Here is a 7,059-nt window from a genome sequence, read left to right as displayed (position 1 = left end):
ATGTTGTGGCTCATTCATTTCGTTCCTTTTGGCTGCCTCTCTTTCCCAGAACTAGTTTTTGGCCTGATCGCTGAGGAATTCTCTGAGGTGACCTTTATTGAGTAGTCTGGCCACTTCCTCTCGGAGATGGTAGCAGTCCTCAGTCTTGTGGGCATGCGTGTTGTGAAACTCACAAACTAAGTTATGATTTCTTTGTGAAAGATCTGATTGCATAGGCCTGGGCCACCTGGCGTCTCTGATTTTACTGATGGCGAACACGATGTCTGATACATCTACGTTAAAGTTGTACTCCGACAAGCGAGGTGCCTCCGTTGGTCCCGTGTTCCTGTCGAATCCAGCTCTATTGACGGGTCCTCGAGGATTTTGACCTCGGTCCATCCTTCGATCATTGCGGGGTATGTTACGCCTTGGAGCGTTCCTCTTAACTTCGGGGTATGGATGGTACCTTTCTTTGCTTGACTTTGGCTCCTTTATCGGTATCCTGTTTAGGTATACCGAGCCCGAGGGTTCTCCTAGTTGGTCATCCTCGCCCCTGATTTTTGATTGATACCTATTGTTAATGTCGGACTAGGTCACAACAGAATATTCGACCAGGTTCTATTTTAGTTGCTTCGAAGCTGCTGAGCTTCGCTCATTTAGAACTTGAGTTAAGGCCTGCAATTCCCAATCATCGGAGACTGGTGGTAGTTTTCGTTCTATTTGAAAGCGAGATACGAACTCTCGCAGCATCTCGTTCTCCCTCTACTTGATTTTGAATACGTCAAATTTCCTTGTCGCTACTTTGATGGCAGCGGCATGTCTTTATGAAGGAATTGTCCAACATGGCAAATGAGTCTATAGAGTTAGGAGCTAGGTTGTGATACCACATAATGTCCCCCTTCGAGAGTGTTTCCCCAAACTTCATTAGTAATACAGAATCGATCTCGTCGTCCTTTATGTCGTTGCCCTTCACTACAAAAGTGTAAGCAGTAACGTGCTCATTAGGGTCTGAGGTTCCATTATATTTCGGAAGGTCTGGCATTCTGAACTTCTTTGGAATGGGTTTTGGAGCCGCTTCCTCTGGGAACAGCCTTTGTATGAACTTCTTCGAATCCATACCTATCAGGATCGGGGATGCGCCCGGAATTTGGTCGACTCTGGAGTTGTAGGTCTCAACCTTTTTGTCGTTGGCTTCTATACTCTTCTCGCCCGATTCGATCCTATTTGTGAGGTCCTCGAGCATCTTTGCGATGGCGGGGTCGGCTACCGACCCATTGTTGCTTGACCTCTCCGGTACCTACTTGGCCGGGGGAGCCGTCCCCAACGCAACTAGGTTGGGAGTTTTCTGGTGACTTTGCAGCTGGGCAATCACTAGCTATTGTGCCTGCAACATTTCAAAAATAACGCGAAGTCTAACCTCCCATTCTTCCCTAGCCGGGGTTTCCTGGGGTTCTTGTTGGTCTCCTTGGTGCACGCTCCTATTAGTGTGGGAGCTTACATCGACGTGTTGAGCGTCGCGTGAGACCGCGTCCACTGGGATCGGTTCTGGCGCGTTCTCAGGGTTTCGTGGTGGTACACCAGCACTTGGAACATCTACGCCATTTTCTCCATGGTTCTCAAGATTGTTATTTACTGAGTCACACATTTTGACCTGAAATCAAAGATCTTGGACAAGAAAAAGCATGAAAGATAACTTGCGTTATGTAGTTAAACCAGCAAGAAAATAATCACTATTATTTTTAGCCCCACGGTGGGCGCCAAACTGTTTACCATGAAAATGGTAATAACAATTAAATTTGATTTAGTGGTTCTAAAAATAAGTGATCTATTTTTATGCTAGTTGTTAGGCTGTAGATACTATATGAAAGACTTAGAAAAAAATAAGAGCTTAAGAACGAGGTGTTAATCAAACCGAATCGCTGCCAATCGAGGACTCAAGCTTGCCTATTCGAGGGCCTCGAGGTCGAGTCTGAAGCTCAGCTTGGAGCTATCGAAGGCAATTGATGGCGAATAACAGTTATGAATAGATCAAGGGCGGCTCTTTATGACCAATAATAAGCAGTAAATGATGAACAATGAATAGAATCACAATAAATACGAGCAATAAATGAAGTAATAAGATCAAGAGAATATGTTAGAGAGCAGAGAGAATGTTCTTGTATATTTAGTATAGAGCAACAAATGTTTACAAAATGATAAGGATCTCCTTTTATATAAGAAGGGGAAATCCCAACATAGTAAAAGTGCATTTATTACAAAGATATGGAGATGGGACATCTAACTAATGCCACGATATGGGCTCAGACTAGCCTGACAGATTTTGTCGGCTCTAGCTTCACACCTTGGGAACTCCCCATTTTCTTCCAGTAACCGTCGATCCCATACTCCCGAGGTCGAGCGTCGATGTCTCTCGAGGGGTGAGACTCGATCGTGATTTCGAGCCTTCAAGATGTTAAAACGATGGAAAATTGGACCCTCCGATTTTACCATATACCGCTGAACATTTTTATCTCTGAGATTATTTCCTTGTTTTTATGCTCTACGTTATATGAACTGTTGTTGGTTATTGGTGTTGGATCCGACCTATGTTCCAGCTTGTCACTTCTTTCAACCTGAGGTTTGGTTTGTTACTTTTTGAGTACATGGGGTCGATTGTACTCATACTACACTTCCTGCACATTGCGTGTAGATCCCCGATGTCGATGTTGCTGCATTCGATGGTTGCAGGATTTGAAGTCGGACCTGCGTTTCTACTGTAGCTGCCTCTTGCTCATAGTAGCCTTTGATTATAAAATTCTGTTTATGTACTTTTCAAATAGAAGATGTATTTTCTTCATATCAGCTTTGTAAACACTATTCTTAGAAGCTCATGATTTGTATTACCTGTCCTTGGGAAATGTAATAGATCCAGATAATTTATTTTGTTTAATTGACTTATTAGCATTATTGAAATTGGATAGTTATTAGTTGACTTACCTAGCGGGTTAGGTTAGGTGCCATCACAACTGGTGGATTTTGGGTCGTGATTGAAAGACTAGCTGAGGAATTAAGGAAGAAGCCTTCAACCTAAGCATAGTAACTTGAAGAAGAAATGGTCTTGCAACAAGAGACTTACTACATTATTGTAGACACTCCATAAGAAAATGGCACCGATCGTGGATAATGAACGGAAAAAAAATTGAAGGTGATATTTGAAATCATGTGATTTACAGAAATTCCAGTATTTGTGGGCAATAAGATAAGCCAAGTATTCATGCAACAAGTGGCAGAAGGATCAGGAAAAGTAATTTCTTACTTTTAAAGACAATTGATAAGGCACGAAGGGAATCGACGGTGCCATCAAGTTAAAGGAAGGTTGCAAATAGTATAAAAAGATATATGTAGGTCGCAAGATAAAGTATTATCGAGGGACAAGGTTTTAGGTTGATAGGAGTAAGGATAAGAAAATTTGAGTGAGAAGGTGACAAGAATGGGTGAGTCTTAGGGATTAAACTCATCAAAATAAAAGAGTTGATGGTTTCCGTAAGTTATAGAAAGCTCGGTAAAACCTGAATGAACTCAGATGAGCCTAATACTAGGAGCAATTAGAAGAGATGAAATATTGCCCTGGTAGTAGACTAATGGTGTAATGGTGATAGATAAGATGATGATGTTTAGTCCTTTGATTTCGTAATGATTAAGAAAAAGGATTTCATGAATTGTACGTGATTAGAATACCCCCATAAGATGAATTATGGGATGTTATGAAATACAATTATTGAATTATAGTATCGTCCCTAGGTGTATCAGGCAAATCACTTTAAATGTTCCCGATGCAACATGGGCCCCAGTGATAATGTATTACATAAGAGATTTCACGTTATCAGTGGTAGATTATGGATCAACATTAAGTTAAATCAACAATGGATGAACAAAAATTACAAAGTATGAGATGAGATTAGGCCTTCCTTATTAAGATGAAAAGTAATGAGGAAGAATTAAAGGACTTAGACTTATACATATAGGATAAGTAGCGAGAGAGTAACTTGGAGTTGGGTAGTAGACCTCGGTAATAATAAGCCGAAGTAAGAGTTATGGTAATACTATGACCTACCTAGTTGTAGCAAATCCATAAGCATAGATAACCAATACTATGAAACATGATATATCAATAGTCGTAAGTTTGACAAAGTACCGAGCGAAGAACTTGATTACACCTATAGATTCCCAGAGGGATAACTTGTCAAAGTTTTTTATATGTTCACAAAGTGAGGCATATAGATTGGCCAAAAGCTAGAGGAAAAAGAGAAAACAGTCAGATAGGTGCACATACAAGGTCAGAGTCGTACAAGTTGCATGACATAAGGTAGCAAAAGTTACGAGATTGGAAAAATTCCGATCACAAGTCGTGGTGTGAGAAAGAGGCCTAAAGGGAGGAATACCCTGGCCTTGGATTTATTCATAGAACATTTGCCTAGATGGCAAGGACAATATTAAAGTATTTGTAAGAGTTATAGGTTACGAGACTGATAAACGGATCAGTCAACATTCGTGGACAAATGTTCCAAAGGGAGAAATAATGCTACACCCCATGTTTTCGTACGTGAGAGTATACCATAAGTCAATTGATGTAAGCTCAAAAATGAGATCGTCTTTGAAAGTACATAAAGCAAGTTAATCATGTTACCTTGGAGGTTACAATTCTTTAAGATCATAGATAACAAGTACCAAGAGGGTTGAAAATCTTAGAAGCTAAACAAATTGAAGAAAATAAGTTTTTTCGACTGTCTACAAGTTGGAAATGTTATAACATGTACTTTTGGGGTGATACTATGGTTCTTAACATGATAAGGAGGTTATTTTATGATCATTCCCCCCATTTTGCCTCCCTCAGAACCTCTCGAGCCTTCCTCAATCTTCTCCAAATCCGATCAAGTAATGGATTCCCTCGGCGATCTACTTACCTTTTATGGATTATCTCATTGTTTCTTACAAGACTATGGCGTTACATAGTACTTGCCCCAATTTTAGAAAATACCAATCTCCCAAATCGAGTGCCATCGCCTTCTACCTTCGAGATTTAGATGATATTTCGTCTATATATAGTCACTACCAGGCTTGGGTCCGATTCAGTGAGATTTTAGACCATATGTGCTCTTTTTTTGAACTAGGGTATACTCGATTTTCTCCTAAATTGATTCTGAATGATTTTGCATGCTTCTCTTTCCTTATTTATGTTCGATTAACTGCATTTCCTTATTTTGTTTGCTGATCTTTGGTACTATATAAGCCCCTCCCCTAATTCCCCAAGACAAACCGTAATCACTGAAAATCACCTCTATTCTCTTATTCTCACTTGTCTTATACTACTTTGAGGTTTACTCTCTTGGCTGGCTTAAAGCCAAGGCCACCAGAATTCGATGATGGGACCTTTCTCAGTATGAGCACTGCCCGGGGTTCATTCGATACCCTTGGGAACTCTGACGCATTGAGATTCCTGGGTTCTACTATTCGTTTTGCTATTGACATGGAGTATTGTTGAAATTATTCTTATTTACTTGTTCATTAATCTGTAACTGGTAAGTACCTATGACCCTTGTAATTTCATCCGCTTTTCGTTTAAATTCCTGCTCTGCATATTAATTAGAGCATTTTGTTATCTTTTAACATTCAAACAGTGATAAAGTGCGGCTAAATTAGAGTGTAAATAGTATCTAAATTACATAATTATAGCCTACTATCAATTACCATGGTAGAAAAGAGATGGATGTTTGGTTTGGATAATTTTGGATTGGGCTTGAGTAATTGGGCCAAAGTAATTTAAAAAATGACCATTTTACATTTTATTTAAGAATTGTAATTGTGGCCTTTAGTCTTTTAACCCCCTTTGAATTTAATTTAATTAAACTTAATAGTTTTCAATAAATGTGGTAAAAATTACAATTATTATATACTACTAATTATTTTAAATTAATTATAAAATACTTCATTTTCCTAAATTGTAACACTAACTTCGAATTCCACATAATGATCTAATTAACCAGAAATTAACGAGTAATTTATTAAATTAATTATAGAACCTAGGCATAAAAATTATTTTAATAATCTTAAAATGGTAAATATATTTGTAATTGCATAGTGTAAATGTTATGTGATTAATTTTAAAACTAATGCTAGTTTAATTTGTGAAAAATAGATATTCATTATTGAAAAATACTTTGAAAACATTTATGGTAAATTATTAAGTATAACTAAATTAATTTAAAAAAGGGAGGGTCAAAATTGGCTGTCAACCACTGCCCCTCTTTGTCAGGAGTCGGTGAAAGAGTTTTCGGACAAAGAAATTTAACCAAAGCCAATTTTGTCCCGACTTTTAGGCAGGTATTGCAGGAAATGGGGATGGTGAATTGCATGATTGAATTGAAGAAGAATCTAGAATATTGGGGCTGAACTCTAGCTTTGAATTGTTTACATACCTCGTGCTTAACGAGGATCAGGCCTTATGTAGTTCTGGAGAGGAGACTTTGGGAAAGCGTCACTCGCAGGAGTTTCCCCAGTATCGAATTGTGATGATACGGAGAGATGGAAGATGATCACTCATGGTAACTTGAATTTTGTGGCCTGATTTGAATGATTCAAAATTTTAAGTTTCGCTGATCGTCTTAAGCTGGGATCTTAGGCCCACTACTGGGTTGGTTGTCCCCATAGCATTGTAGTTCAGTCTGCTGCTAAGAAAAGTTCCACGTTGCAGTGTTTGTTCCTGCAAAACAAATGAAATACACACATATCAATATATTGTAATGCAGAATATATTAAGATGTGATGTAAATGATGCAGGGATGATGATGCCTGTCTGCCGGCGAGCCGTTATATGGGATTGGGATGATGGGATACTTGATCTTGACTAGATTTGTTAGTCGTGTTGTGTACCGTTCCACAGCTGTTAGAGCATTTGAAAATTGTCTCCGCTTGTTGGGAGAGTTTGATTGGTAAAGTGTGTCTCCGCTAGTTGGGAGAGCTTTGCACTGAGAAATGTCTCCGCTTATTGGGAGAGCTTGATTTGTAAAGTGCGTCTCTGCTTGTTGGGATAGCTTTGCACTA

The sequence above is a fragment of the Nicotiana tabacum genome, chromosome 22, assembly GCF_000715075.1.
Source record: "Nicotiana tabacum cultivar K326 chromosome 22, ASM71507v2, whole genome shotgun sequence".
In the NCBI taxonomy this organism is placed as follows: domain Eukaryota; kingdom Viridiplantae; phylum Streptophyta; class Magnoliopsida; order Solanales; family Solanaceae; genus Nicotiana; species Nicotiana tabacum.
Note: the sequence above shows the minus strand (reverse complement) of the source record.